Here is a 16,177-nt window from a genome sequence, read left to right on the forward strand (position 1 = left end):
TTTTCTGAAGACCAAAATGTTTTACTCTCATCCTTAGACACATGAAGCACTCCAAAACTCACCATGAAGAAAACTGGGCAGAGCTGCCTGTCTCATTTTGCTGCTGTCCCAGCCTGCTGTCTGGTGACAGTAAGACTGCCCCAGACTAGATATTTTCAGTATTGTCCTTTTGTTCTTCCTGCTCGCCACACTGGCATTCTTCCAAACTCCAGGAAGACTAGTACAAAGATGTCTGAAATTGTCCTCTATGAAAACATTATTGTGCACAGATTTAAACAGCAGCAATATTGCTTTGTTTAGAATAGAAAGCTGGAGACTTATATTGCAGTTCTGTCTTCACGTTTCTTACGTATTACTTTCATGATCATTTCACAGAAAAGGCCCAGATACGCAGAATTGCTTATCTGATCACAAACAGCAGCTCAAGGGAAACAAACAATGATTTAACACTGTCAAAAACACATCTTCCTAGCATTTTGTTTACTTCTGAAACAGGCAAGTATTTCCAAACACTACCAATTTTATTTGCAGTTACCTACTACCTTCCCCCATCAAAACTCAATGCTGAGTACCTTGGCCTTGCTCTAGACAGAGCTAAAACCCCCTAACATTATTGGTAGCATCTGCAGGATTATAGTACAGCAGAAATAAAAGATCATGCTTTATTGTGAATACAAAACCTCACTGAAAATGAGCAAAAAATTTCAGTTTATTTCAATATGAAAACACTGGTTGACCTTTGTAAATTTTTATTTTTCAAATCCCTGCTCACCCTCCCCAATCCAAGCAGGCATATTGTTTATAACTTTACTTGCTATCTGGGAGCCATGAAAACAGGATCACGAGAAAGGGACATTTGCAAGTTGCTGGTGACCTCTAAATTCCCACTACGACTGTGCTTTTTCCCTAGGGATCCCATGACATAGCAAGAGCAGAATGTCTGTCCCAGAACATTTTCTTCCAGTTAAAGGCAGAGTTTTTTCTTTGTTTAACAAAGGATAGCCTGGAATTAAATTTTCCTTTTTAGTCCTAAATCAGTCAGTAATTCCATTTCTAGCTTCACCTCAAAGGAAAGGATTTGGTTATTTATAGAAACACTAGTAGTCACAAAGCACAACAAAGAATTAGAAAAGTAACACTTCTCTTCACATTTCACATATCTGCTTACTCATTATTTCAACCATTAGCTTGGCTTCCCATGCAGCAGGATGAGAATTACTCTGCTAGCCGGCTGTGTTCTGGTTGGAGCTGCTCCTCCGCAGCCAGGTGTGCGCTCTGCAGCTCAGGCAGCAGCACTAATTCTTTCAGACTCTTTAAATCAAAAGCCTTAAAGTTCAGCAACAAAATCAGAGCAACGTGCCATTTTGCACCAATAGAAATAAGGTCTTCCTCTGATTATATGTTTTTTCCTTAATGCTCTATTTCATATCAGCGACAAACATTTTCATGTGAACATCGGAAAGAACTTGAAGTAAAAGTATATAAACCATATTCTGCTCCTTGCTACAAATAACTACGGGCTTCCAAGTCAGTTTTCACATGTCGAAACATTCTGCTTTAGGAAATCAGTGCAAGATGATGCAAACAAAAATTACTCTAGAGTGTCTTTTATGAAATCAGATAGGTAAAAAATGGTGAATATATAAAAACACAAAACTCCACCTTAAATAATGCTGTTTACTTTTCTTCCCATGTTTCTTCCCATCCTCCCACCTTCCTGGGATATTTGGAACCCAGACAGTAAACAGGATCTTTAACAACAGGAAGCGCTGGCACACAGACAAGGACAAGGAGCTGAGCAGAGGGAACCCAGGTGTCCTGCGCTCTGCTCTAGTCTGAATCTTCCCCTAACACAAGGAGCTGTAACCCAGATCCTGAGCCCTTCCTGGTGCCGTCTCCCTCAGGCACATCCCCTCGGCTTTTAGAAGCAACTCTGCCACAGCAAGATGAACCTCCTGTTGTACTGAAAAACGGGAGATTTCCTCTCCTACTGTCCATACCTAGAAGGGCAGGGAAAGAACTGCAATAAACCAGCAGAGGTACTGCAGTCCTCACCCTGCCACGCTTGCCTCTCTACAAGCAGTAGTATCAAGAGGGTTCAGTCTACAACATTCATCTGAGCAGCTTCTCTGGATGGAAGGCACAGAGATAAATGTGTGTTCATAAGAAAATTTAACTGAGATTAGTCTCAAATCTGTTTTTGAATAAAGGTGGATGTAAATTCATAAAGATCCACCCTGTGAGCCCTTCCTTAACTAAAAAGCAGCTGAAAAGACATCAAACTCGGATTGACTTATAGCATATTGTGTACTTCCCACGTAACATTTCTTAGGATGCAGTCCCAGAGCAACTTTAACTTGAGATAAAAGGGTTTCTTCCACACTAAATTACTCCAGATTCTAAAAGCAACTATTGTGTAAAACAAACAAAAAACAACAACACAACAAAAAAAACACCCACAGACTTTTAGAGTGGCAGTATTTTTGCAACTTTGCAGATTTTTAAGCATAAAACAGTGAACTGGAAGACAGAAGTTTCTGTTTCATAGTCCAGATATAAATTTGCTGTCCATTTATCTTAACTAACTTCTGTACCCAAACAGCATTTATAGAAGTATAGGTTTAGTCTACATGGACTTACTGAACGCAATTAGCAAAAATCATTATTTCTACTAGCAGAGAACAGGATGCAACTTCACTTTTGATAGGTATTTATTAACTCCCTTTTAAAAAACATTTGTTGAGAGAAGGAAGTTTGTGACAGAGTTAACACAAAGGCACAGCCACCTTAATGGAAACTTCCAATTCTGCTGCTAAATACACTTGCTCTACAAACAGCTGAAATTCATTTAGTTCTTAGCAAATTGTCCTATACAAAGACATACGGAACAAGATAGCAAGCAAGCAAATCCAGTTCTTTGCAACCCCTGGCCCTGTAGAAGTGGTTGCCTACTTCTACACGAGCTATAATCACAACAGGAAAATACTATGGCTTTTCAAGAGTCAGTTAGAAATAATTAAGTACTACTCCCTAGTAGACTTGTTTGTGATACAGAGCCAATGGCGATTAACTAAATATTTATTTAGCAGTAGATGATAACCCTGCTGAAAGGTAAGCACCATTAGTTTTCCATAAAAGATTATCAACAGACCTTTATTTACTACAGCAGCAGCCTGAGCCTGTCCTGCTCACCCCACATACCAAGTAGGAGCAGCACAGGGGGATGCTGAGCAGCTGTGTTCAGTGCCACCACACGCTCCCACCAGGCTTCACCTCCCTGAAGGTCACACATCACACAGGTGTAGTGCCCCTAAGCACACTGGAAAACTGGGTCTTCCATGTAAACAACACTGCTGACCAAATTATTGATTTTTCTAAGCACATTTGGCTGCTTTAGATAAGTTACAAAGAAACCAAAGTGCACCTGAAACCTTAGGGAATGTAGGTTTAGAATCACAGAATCAAAGAATGTGCTGGACTGGAAGGGACCCACAAGGATCATCAGGTTCAACTCTTGTTCCTGCATATGACAACCCCACAGTTCACACCATGTGTCTGAGGGCATTGTCCAGTCTCTTCTTGAATACTGCCAGGCTTGGTGCCTGGGGAGCCGGTTCCAGTGTCCAGCACCCTCTGGGTGAAAAACCTTTTCCCAATGTCCAACCTAAACCTCCCCGGCACACCTTCCTGCCATTCCCTCGGGTTCTGTCATTGGTCACTAAAGAGAAGAGTTCAGCACCTGCCCCGCATCCTCCCCTTGTGAGGAAGCTATAACTGTGATGTCTCTTAGTCTCATCTTCTCCAGGCTGAACAAACCAAGTGACTTCAGCCACTCGTCATACGGCTTCCCTGCCAAACCCTTCACCAACTTTGCAGCCTCTTCTGGACAATCTCTATCAGCTTAATATCTTTTTTACCCTGTGTTGCCCAGACCTGCACCCAGTGCTCCAGGTGAGGCCACACCAGCACAGAGCAGAGTGGGACAATCCCCTCCGTGCCCAGCTGGCAATGCTGTGCTGGATGCACCCAGGACACAGTTGGCCTCTTGGCTGCCAGGGACACTGTTGGCTCATGTTCCACTTGCCATCGACCAGAACCCCTAGATCTTTCTCCGTGGAGCTGCTTTCCAGCATCTCATCTCCGAGTCCGTATGTACAGCCAGGGCTGCGATGTCCCAGCAGCAAAATTCAGCACTTGACCTTGTTGAACTTCAGGTGGTTGGTGATTGCCCAGCTTTCCAATTTGTCCAGATAGGTTCATTCTTATTCTAGCTGTTGACTCTGGTTGAATAGGACTTTTCTCTGCATTTACAGGTTGAGTGCCAAATCATGACTCCAGACACTAACATATTTGCATCTGCGTTCAAGTACAAACAAACATGATTCACTGTGACTACGTATGTCATTAGGTCCTGCATGCTTCAGCCTGAAGTATAAAACCAGCTACGGTAAACTGTGACAAATGGTTCTTCATCATGTTTAATCAAATGTTTATCATCTCTGTACAGATCTGTTAGAAGCATCTGCTTTGCAAGCCTTATGTTTTGCAAACAAAAAGGCATGATTTTAAGTGTGGGGCTATTGAAATATTAATATTTGCGTCAGGGCATCTTTTTCCTATACTTCAAGCTGTTACCCAAATTGTTTCTTTAACAAGGTCAGAGTACCAACAATTCATGTTTACTACATCTGAAAGAAATGGCTAATATTTGCCTAAATAGATAATGTTTGCAATCAACATGAACTTTCCAAAGAAGAAAGTGATATAAGCTCATAGGTATTTAAAGAGTGAATACCAGCAGTATCTCCACAATAGTGGAAAGATTTCCCCAACTTCCCAGCTTGGAAAGTTACACTCCTTGTAACACCTTGCAGTTGCTTGGAATTCTACCCTATCTGCTTATGCATTATACAATGAAAGGCTTGGAAAAGAGTTGATGAAAGAAGAGTTAAAGAGCTGCGTTGAAAAGTAATTTGACAACATATTTGAGAAGAGTTTCCACAGTCAGGAATAGGTCTTGCTGTCCTTTTCTTCATATATCAACTGCTGTTTTGCTGCTCATTGGCTTCTGTTTTCATCCTTTATCTCTTGTTGGTAGTTATGCCACCTTCCCCTACATGTCAAAACATTCCAAGCTGGAGGTATCTAAGATCTAGGGAGTGCTGCTGAGCAGTGATAACAACATCACTGTTTTATCCTCCATTTCAGAGCAAGTTATTAGAATTTTACTAACCAAAACCTTGGTAGGCAGTTAAACATAAAAAACAAACCAAAACCAGTTAAACTTCACCTTCTCAAATAAAATGTTGCAATCAACTTTAAGTGCTTTCTTTTAGCTAGTAATCACTTATTTAAAAGTGCACATAAGTGATTAAGTTTATAATCACAGTATTATAATGACAGCATTTCAATTTCACATATTACTGGTTTACACCAAAACATAATTTATTATAAAATCAATCTTCGTAACAAACTTTCTAGGCTAAAAGCAGTACTCACTGGCACCCCGTTTGGACACATCCTCAGTTATACACCCTAATCAAAACTATTCAAGATGTCTGGATGTTGCTTAAAAATTAGCTCTCTCTTAGGTATTAGACGTTTTCTCAGGACAAGTGCTCTTGTATAGAACTTAAAATTTAAGGAGATTTCAGGAGGTGACAGCATGAAATTACAAGAAGATAAAATACAATATATTAATCACTGTCCACCCTCCAGTGAGGATGCCTTGACAAATTGGTAAGTGGAACTGGTTGTTCAACATCCACATAAACTTTTCAGAGGGCAGCAGAAGAGCAATTTTCAGTTTTATTAGTAACACTTTCACTTTTATAATCCAGCCACAACATTTGCCGATCATTCTGTTAAAAGCCAGGAACATAAATACAAAAATGAAGAATAAGTGGTATGTTTTATGATCCACACAGTGGAATGGCCACAAAAAGCATTATGTGGAATGGAAGTTTTTATTTCTCTTTTCCCAAAGGAAGCTCACTCTATCTAGAAACTTCCCCTTACGTTAGCACCATTAACTTCTATCGTTTAAATTATGCCTGTAGTCAAGAGTTAGTGTTTTCCAGCCTTAAGGAAAAGTACCCAAGTTAACAGCAAGAGTTAAAAAACAGGAACAGTCTTGGAACACATTGGGCAAGAGTCATTCATCACCATTAACTGCCACGTTAAGTATTGGCAAAAGACTGACTAATTTGTATGGGAATAACAAAAACCGTTAAGTCTCAATGACAAATAAGGTTTCTGACATGTTGTACAATCTAAAGGCAACCTTCCAATTTTCTTTTTCGTTTGGATTTGTGAGAAAAGACCCAGGGGATGTTTCTCTATATTTCTTTGCCTTAGTAGAGGGTCATAATGTACAGCCAATAAAGTGACTCAGCTGTCTCAAAATTTCAGGGAACTTTACAGTAAGTCTTACTCAATAAGTCTCCTATATTTGACAAATAGGCTTTGTGGTTCACAATCCTCAAAAGCTACGTTTACAAGCAAAACTGCCAAAGTTTTCCTACATAAAATCCATGAAGTTAATTTATGGAAATATTTTAACAGGTAGACCAAACAAACAAACCCCAACAAACAAACATCAAAAAAACGACCAAAATCCAATCTCTTTGAGGCATATCTAACCTCCTACTGGTACAAAGCAATGGGGCATGAAACAAGAGATCGGTGAACCTTAAGTTCTATGTTTGACCCAACTGTTCTTAACTAGACTGCAGAAGTTATCACTCAGTTCTGCTGCTGCAAGTTCACAGCCTGCCTGAGAGGCAAAGCTGCACTAGAACTGTCATTCCCTTCCCTTCTATTTCACAAAGGTAAGCTGGTTTATTTGAATTTTGTTTTCACATTTCTGAGTTCAGGTATTTGAGCACAGTTTTTCAAAAATGGACTATAAATATTCCCAACAAGTGTACTTAGACAGTTATGCCTGCTAAGTGTTGCTATTCCCCACTTCACTGGCTTAAAGAGAAGAGCACTCGTAATAGAGAACAAGGGATGATGTCCACTGTGCCTCACATTTCTTGTTTGAAATACACAGGTTTCTCAGCCTGCCTTTCACTAAATATGCACCCAGAATTAACTAGAAAAATACCTTGCTAGAGTTGAAGTGTTAAGGTATTCTATGCAATATAAAACAACATACTGGCTGCAAAAACATTAAGTACTGCTTAGACTGATGAGACCAATCCAGAATTGCATAGACTGTACTCAGTCTGCTGCCTTTCCATTTGACCACAAAAGTAACTTACAGGATTTATAAAAAATGCCCCTTTTTTATTAAAAAAGTTTAATTCCCTCTGCTCCCCAGTTGGGCTTGGTTTTGTGCTGGATGGGTTTTTGTTTTTAACGTTAATGCTATAGCAATGCTGCTGCAGGGAAAAAAAAAAAAAGTTAATACTGAAGAGTATTATTTCTGATTAATTTAATACTCTATTAACCATTCAGAAATAGAATTATAGAATAAATTCATTTGAAAGGAACCTCTGGAGGTTATCTGGGCCAACCCTGTACTCAAAACAATTCACATATGTTTGGCGTCCAAATAAATAGCCAGAGAAACAAATCTATTTTGTCTCTCCACTGCTCACATTTGGATTAAGATACTACAAAGAGAAACTTGTAACAGAATTCTTTGCCATGACACAATCAACTTAAAGGGCAAAAGAAAATTCCCATCCAGTTTTAGCATAAATATTTTTGTGGCCTCTTCTAGCCACAGCTACAATTTCAGACAGGCATCATCACTTGAAGCAGCTGGATGTCTGGTTTTTAAAAGGATGAGACAAAACTCCTACAAGCATGGAATGCAATGCATAAAAAACTGAAAAAAACTCAACAAACCGTACCTCAGCTTGCACTACAAGTCATGAGTCTGTCTCTTCAGTTAGCCAAAGTACAACCATTTATTTTTTCCCCTAATGCTCCCCCTCCAACTTGATCACACACAGAAACACATACAGCACACTCTTCCTCAACTGTGAAATTTACTAGGTTTCACACATTTTTCAGTAATTACAAACCAGTAAGTCATTACACAAAACTTAGTTTTGTAATAGTATTTTAAGACTAAGTTGGAAGGACTCGTTATTGGAACGACTATTACTCCTGCTCTAGTTATAAATCATAAAAATCAGTTTCTTCATCTGTATCAAAGGTTAAAAAAAGAATTCTCAGCTTCCCTCCACCCAAATACAGTATTTTTCAAATGTCCCATTAACTGCAGCCTTTGTTAACCTTGATTAATGTACTCAACTGTGTAAAGCAAACCTACATATGATGCTAATCGACAAGATGCTAGTATTTCTTGTGTGATTTGGAACGAATGTATTATCGTCCCAATTTCCTTTCCCCCAAAGCAGGCAGGAAAAGCAATAGCAACAGTTCTCTACTTGTACGTGACGGACACTTGTAAGGTGTTCAGAAATCCAAGTGTTCCTGGTACCCAGAGAATCTGCACCAGAAGTTTAGGAGGCTATGAAATGAATTGACAAAAAGTTTAAGAAAACTGTTTTTGCAGACTAAATGCCAGACTTATGCTTGTTGTTTAGCTATTAATAGATAAATTTAATTTCTTTCTGTGTTAAAACTATGATGACCATCAAGGTTGTTCAAACTTCTATTACACATGACCAAGCCATTAGAAAGCACACTGCACGTTTCAATCTCAACAGCTGTGCTCAGAAGTCCATTCTTTACACAATAACACCTTTTAAAGGTGTGATTTTCTTCCAATAACCAGAAACCTTTTAGGATATACTTGGTATATGCTGGTGAAGTGTGAAACCCTTGTCTGTTGTAGAAATTCCTATTCTAAAGCTTCCAGCAACTTTTAAAAAGTGAGTTAGCTACCCAGGAAGAACTACCCCCCATTTGCTTCCAGAGAGCAGGAATAGCCTGGCGATCAGAGAAACAGTTAACTAAGTACTGAACTACTTCATGATTCCAATAAAGCACAATCGCTTTATAAACAGCTCAACTACATCACCTTTCCCAAAGAATACTCCAGAAAAACAAACAAACAAAAATAAAACAACACTCAGTTTCACTATTCATGCAACTAAACTGAAACAAGCAGGAAAACAAGGCTGCCACTAACACAGAATGACAATCTGAAGCAACTAAAACACAGTGATGTGGATTTGTAGGCTCGGCTCAGTGTGCTTTGAAAAAAACCAGGAAACACTGTCTCCAGGTTGCTAAGAATGGCATCAAGCTAACACCTATGAAATGCAGAGCATCTGCTCCAGTCAAACTCCAACTGCAGTTCTGAAGCTGTCATATTTATTGGCTTAACGAAAATGCAGAATACATAAGGAATTGTGTTGTTTCATAAATTCCTCTGCAAACACTGAGCTTGGCTGATGTGTGGTTTGTCTACATGACATTGGCTAAAATACACTTCCAAATAACTGACCACTCTGGAAAAGATTGCCAATGTTCTTATTTGAGAATAAAGTTATTTATTGTGAAACTTTAAGCTCACATGGGGCTTGATTTCAGAACAGCTTATCTAGTCAGTTCCCTATAGCAGACAAGCCATTAAATCTCATCATCCCTAGTACTGAATTATTCCTAGGAACTAACGATGTTTACACACAAGAAGTGGACTTTGACTGTTACACTGCATTATAGAATTGCAGCATGAAATCAACTGAAGCAACAGGTATGAGAACATCTCCATAAATTAATTGTGAGGTGGGAGAAATTCAAGAATGATTCAGATCATAATGGAAAAGTTTCTAATTTTACCCAATGTGACAAACATGAAAGCCTGCTACAGCTCAAAGCTGAGATGTGAGGGTACAAGTAACTAATGTAACAAGGTCCAGATTTCTTCTATTAAGTACTACAAAATCCAAATTTGGAATCCAGCTTACTTCTTCTTTACAAGTTTGCTGCAGAGTGATCGTAACTGCAGAATTAACTCCAGCAAAGCTTTATAGTCCACACTGTCTGTTTCAAACATGTACTTCCCTTATGCTTGTTCTGAATATGCACAGTTTATAAAGCAACCTGTGTTCAATCACATCTTTAAAGTCAACAAGAATAAAGTTAGAGAGAAAAAAAATATATAGAGACATACCACTAAGAGCAGAAGTAACAGGTCTGATACCTTAATAACTTCAGGAAAACTGAAAACAGCAACAAAGTCCCCAAAGAAAAACAAACATGCAGTTTGTATTAGTTTGGTCATAGTTTTGTTAACATACAGTCTACTAGAACATACACAAATGCTGGTAAGAAATAGCAGATTCATACTTAACATCAACAGAAAACTCCCTCTGGACAGTATGAAATAAGCAAGAAGTTTTTTTTATAGGTGACACAGATGCAACACTGCTACTGTAAGTCAACTGCAGCCAGAAAGAGGAGCCTGTGTGCCACAGATGCATATACACACCCAGTCGGAAAGGGCTCCCAGCGTCATTAACCAGCCCAACCGTGAGCCCACACACTCCATCCCAGCAACTGCTGAAACATCGGTACAGAAACAGCTGTGACTCGGGGATGGAGAGAGCCACACTCGAACGCAACAAACCACTACAGTTTTTACTCTCCCAGGTCAGGTCCCTACAAGAGACTCACAAGCCAGGGCCTGCCGGAGGAATCCCTCAGAGCTTTCCCAGCCCAGGGAAGCGCCGCCGCAGCTCCGGGAGGACGCAGCCCCGCTACAACCGCCCCGTCCACCCAGGGTCGCGCTTCCCCACCCGACTGCCAGAGCCGGCAGGACAGCCCGCAGCGCAGCCCCCGCCCGGCCACAGCGCCCGGCAGCCCCGAGCCCCGCCGCGGGACAGCCCCGAGAGCGCTGCCGGCCCGCGGGGCGGCCAGGCGGCCCCAGCACCGACCGCGGCCCCACTCACCTCACAGCCGCGGCCTCCCCACCTCCCAGCCGGCCCGCGGCCGCCGCCTCAATGGGCAGGGCTGGGCCGGGCAGAGCTGGGCCGAGCAGCGCCCCGCAGCACTCACAGGCCTTCAGTACCCCCACGGCCACCTCCGCGCCCCTGCGCGGGCGAGCAACCCCCGGGCGCGACGGATACAGCCACTCCCACCGAGCCGCCTCCCGCACGGGCAATAACAGGAAGGGAGCGGGGCCCTGACCCCGGATGGGGATGGCGCCGCCCGCCGGAAGTGGAACGGCGGCGGGCGGGGGGGAGAAGGCGGCGGCGGGTCGCGCGGTGTGGCGTCAGCGCGAGCGAAGCCCCGCCTCCCGGTCCGGCTCCCGCTCGGGGCGGTACCGGCGGCGCCTCCCGCCAGCCCGGGGCCGCTCCCAGAGCCCGCGGCGGTGTTCTGCTGCCCCCTGCCGCCGCGGCGGGACCTGCACCGGCGCTTGGGCGCCCGCCTTCCCTCCCGCTCTCCTTGGCGCTGCCGGTTCAGCACACAGCACCGGGCCACCGCTGACCTGACCGGAGCGAGCTTTCAGAGAAACGGGCTCGGCCTGCCCCGGGCGAGCTGGGTGTGACAGGCCAGCCGTGCCTCTGTCCCGGTTATTGTCGTAAAGCCATTAACGCTCCGCCGCGGCCGCGGTTCCACCACACGCAGCAGAACCACGGTGGCCGAGCCCAACGCGCTCGCGTGTCCCGGCTGGGTTACCGGCGACACCGCGAGTTTCCTTCACAACTGGAGCTGCCGCTGGGATCGAGTCACTGCACGGGAATCGTGTTGTGTGTGGAGAACGGCCCGCGGGTGAGTTCCCTCACAGCGATCCAGCAGAGAGGGAGAACGTTTGAAGTGTGAGCCCCCCGATGTTCTGTGTCACCGGGGTCTGAGCTGAGAGCGCTGGGTTGGTTTAGCTCAGGGAGAGCAAACAAGACCCAACAAGTGAGGATGGTGTGGAGGTGATGACAGGAGGGAGGCGACAGGGAGAACCTGGGTGATTAACCCATCAGGCATGCCGGTTAATCACTCCTGTTTTTCAAGGGATATTTATCCTCTTGCCAGGAGAGATGGCATAAGCAAGTTTTGGAGCCAGCTGTGAACGTGATGAGGGCGTTGGTGAATTCTCCTCCTTGAAGTGCTGCCCCAGGGCCTGGCAGAGCACCCGTGTTGTCACCGTGGCTGAACTGCTGCAGGTATCACAGTATGTTTGGGATTGGAAGGGACCTCAAAAGATCATCTAGTCCAATAGTGACCCTGGCCATTGGCCGGAGCACCGGCCACCCGGGTCACGGCAAAACAAACCCCAGCAACCGCCCAGCAGCCGTGGTTCCCGTGAGCACACCTGGCTGTGAGCTGCCCCCGTTGGATGCTTGTGCTACAGCTCACCATGGTTTGTGCTTCAGACCTGCAGCAACGCCTCTGTTAAATGGGAATTTTTTAAGATCTCACAAAAATTAGTGAGGATGAGCGGGGATAGCTGGTGGATTCCCAGGTGGGTTGTCTGGTCGTCGCCCAAAAGTGTTGGTGATGGTTTCAGCTCATGGTCCCTTCTCAGCGTTTTCCCGTTCCAACAAAAGGACAAAATCCCAGAAACTGTGTTGAAACACGGAGGCCCAGCCGTAAGGGCTGAAGGGACATAAGTCACTGTGGCTATGAGCAGCGTGAACAAGCTGAAGAGAGAAAAACAAAATACAGATAAATGAGGGTTAGTGGCAGTTTCTGGTGCTGGAAACAGAAGGTGCCAGAGCAGCGAGATGAAATAACCTCGTGCAAACCCGCAGCGCAGGCTCTGACTGAGCAGTTAAGTATTTGGAGCAACTTATCAGCCCCGTTTTAGCCCGTAATGCCGAAAAGCGCGTTACGAGGACTGCGCGTTCCCCTGAGATTGTCCCAAAGCAGGCGGATCCGGACAGACAGCAGGTACCGGGCACCAGAGGACAAACGGGACCGGCCAGCGGCGCGGCAGGGCCACGCATGAGCTGAAACCCCCGGTGCCAGCGCCGCGGGGCTGTCACACGAGTGGGGCTGCTGCTGGTTTCGTGGGAGCAGCACCGGCGCGGAGCGGCAAACCGACCGGCACCGGATGCTCTAGGCTCCGCCCCGCCGCACGCCCCGCCCCGCTGTCGTCACTTCCTGCAGCTGGTGCCGGCCGTGCCCGCCGGTGCTGGCCCTGCGGGGGAAGCGGTGAGGGGGCAGCGGGGCCGTGGCCCCGGCCGGCGCGGGGGTGTGTGCGGGGGGCGGCGGGGACACGGCTCAGGCCAAGGGCGGCGGGACCGGGGGTTTCAGCAGGGCCGGGAGGCGGTGTGGCCTGTGGGCTCGGTTTTACTGGGGGGCTCGTCGTGTTTCTGCCGCGTTCCGGGGCGCTCAGGCTGCTTGGGTGGTGCGTCTGCCTTTACTGTGTGCGGGTTTGCATCGGCGTTTCCAGAGCTGTGCGCTGGTGCCATCAATCCTCGGGCTGCGGTTATTCCCAGGTAGCAGATACCCAGGACTTTTATCCCTCAGAGTCCATCGCCGAGGCTGCAAGGCACTGCTGCTCTGCAGAAATGTCCGCTAGGATCACAGCAGCGTTTTCTGATGCGCTGCTGATGTAAGAGAAAAATAATACCCTTAGTTTCTGGGTTGCTAAATCATCAGTGGAGGGTTAGTGCGCCCAGCACCTTGAGGTAGAATTGTGAATGATGTGTATTTGGTGTGGTGCTCCGTTTCTGATGCCTGTAGCATTATAAAATGACTCTGCTTTTCAGGATGAAGTTCTGTCTATGGCCAAGGGTAAAGCTCCTGGCAAAGTTAGGTTAAGTGATGTCAATGTTTCGAGATAAAAGCTTGAGAAGAAACGCGTCCTGTCTTGGAAAAACAAAAGAAATATAAAACCAAATTAAACAAACCCACAACTTGTTCATAATTTGTTTAAATTTCTGTCACTGTTATTAGCTGCCACAGCTGCGTTTAAAAACTAGTTCTGGTGGGAACACATGGCACATAGATGTCTCGGTATGTTTTACACTTATGGCCAAGGAAGGTCACATTTTGGATGTGCTTTCCTCATCAAAGGGTGCTTGGATTTAAGGTCATACCAGTCCCTGTTATCTGTGCCACCACCAGTGCCTCTGTGCTGCCAGGCTGTGGTCCTCAGGATGTGGACACTGGGTCTCCTCATTCACTGCTGCCCTTGGGGTGCCCTTACCTGAAATTTGTGAGGAGGGCTGCATGTTTGTGTCACTTGTATCCACCTGAGGACAACTGACCTGGACTAGAAGTATATTCTCACCCATAAGGCATGTAGGAGGAGACATGGCCGAGATCTGAGAGATGCTGTCTTGCTGGAGAACACTCCTCAGCTCACTCTAGAGAGCTGCAAGTCCTCACTCTGCCCTGGGCTGTACCATCATTAGTCCCTGGTGACCAAGGTTCCTCGTTTCTTTGCTGTTTTGCAGTGTAAGATTTTGCAGCTTCTCAAGTGAAGGGAAAGGAGTCAAAGCTGTCCCATTACCTTCTCCTGGACAGGATATCTATAGCAACCAGCAGTGGAGGGTTAATCTGAATTTGAGCAATTCTTTTTTCTTTTAAATAATATCTGTAAGAAAGAAATCAAGATAGTTTGAGCAATTTCAGTGATGAAAGGTCACCATTAGAAGAAAATCAGTGTTGCATATGCTAAGTCAAGTAGTTCTAATTCTAAAATTGCCCATGCAGCATTAATTTTATCTTCAGACTACTGTTTATTTTAAGAAACAGTAGATGACCTTACAATTAAAGATTTTCTAAGAATATTACATTATACTTTTTCCCCCGTGGATGCAGATCCTGTAAGCACTGTTTCCTCTCTTGTATATGACAAATCCATCTATGACAGTTGCGTGTGGACAACTTGATGCAACAAACACTCATGCAAAATTAAGAAGATGGATCTTGACTGTCATTTCCTGTAAACCTCTTTATATTGCTCTGTGAAGTATTTAGCTGTAATTGACTTCCATTTTAAGGTAAGAATCCCATTATGGTGGCGTAATAAAACTCTGAAATTGGATGGCATGCTTACCTGCTTGCACAGCTGATCTAAACTGCCTTGATAAGTCAATGTTATGATATATTTAACCACCATGAGTATGAACTTGTTCCATCCATAGCCCCACTGAAATTAATTAGACTGTCTACAGACTACTAGCTGAGGAAACTAAAGACAGCAAAATCTTATTCTGTAGTTCTGATTAACCAGGAACACATATGCTGAAAGATGGAGGGAAGTTAGGTAGCACTACAGAATTTACAGTGCTGTGGGATGATTTGCGCTGTACCTGTGTTTCCTTTTCCTTCTTTGGGGTGGAATCAGTTTTATCTTTTTTTTCAGTTACTTTTAATGATAATCATTTTAATTTTGCTTTTATGGTGACATCTTGTTAGTTATAGTTCTGGAATTTCTCAGAGGCTTGATGGTGGAGGGCTATTTAAAGACATAGAAACTCCTGGTGGCTTTATTACTGTCTTAGAAGCTTGTCCCAAAGGCAATGCATGCTCTTTCCCCACCCTTATCCCCCCATTTCTCTTTTCCCTTACCTTTAGTTACTAGTAGTAACTAAATTGCCTCCAATCTTGTATTATTTCAAAATCTGTTTTGTTTTGTTTTTTAAATTATCTTTTATTTTTCCTAATAGAACATAGATCTCTCTGGAGCCAGACTTACAGAGGTAATATGGTACCTAAAAATGCAGGTATCAACTGGGATTTTCAATAGCTTGAATGTGGCAATTTATTTATCTCCAGCTAATTTTTCCAGATTGAAAATCATAGAATTGTAGAATGGTTTGGGTTGGAAGGGATCTTAAAGATCATCTAGTCCAACCCCTGTCATGGGCAGAGACACCTTCCACTAGACCAGGTTGCCCAAAGCCCCGTCCAACCTGACCTTGAACACTCCCAGGAACAGGGCATCCACAGCTTCTCTGGCAGCCTGTTCCAGCGCCTCACCACCCTCATGGGGAAGAATTCCTTCCTTACATCTAATCCATAATAAATCTGCCATCTTTCAGTTTAAAGCCATTACCCCTTGTCCTATTGCTATGTGCCCTTGTAAAAAGTTCCTCTCCAGTTTTCCCGCTTTAGGTGCTGAAAGGCTGCAATAAGGTCTCCCCAGAGCCTTCTCTTCTTCAGGCTGAACAACTCCAACTGTCTGAGCCTGTCCTCACAGGAGAGGTGCTCCAGCCCTCTGACTGTCTTCACAGTCCTCCTCTGGACCCACTCCAGCAGCTCCATGTCCTTCTTGTGCTGGGGGCCTCAGGGCTGGACA

General features: G+C 44.3%; 1 protein-coding gene across 3 annotated transcripts in view; it reads right to left on the bottom strand.

The window, feature by feature from the left end:
• PIK3CA (phosphatidylinositol-4,5-bisphosphate 3-kinase catalytic subunit alpha) overlaps positions 1–11,106 on the bottom strand; it is a 38,040-nt gene extending 26,934 nt beyond the window's left edge. For 2 of the 3 annotated variants that reach the window (XM_080349654.1, XM_080349655.1), the window contains exon 1: positions 63–250. The gene's annotated coding sequence lies outside the window, so the exon portion shown is untranslated. Of the gene's footprint in view, positions 1–62; positions 251–10,877 lie in introns of those variants that run through there. The other variant, XM_080349653.1, reaches the window with a different exon arrangement.
• Between the last annotated feature and the right edge of the window lie 5,071 nt (positions 11,107–16,177).

This window comes from Nesoenas mayeri (assembly GCF_963082525.1).
Source record: "Nesoenas mayeri genome assembly, chromosome: 9".
Lineage (NCBI taxonomy): Eukaryota > Metazoa > Chordata > Aves > Columbiformes > Columbidae > Nesoenas > Nesoenas mayeri.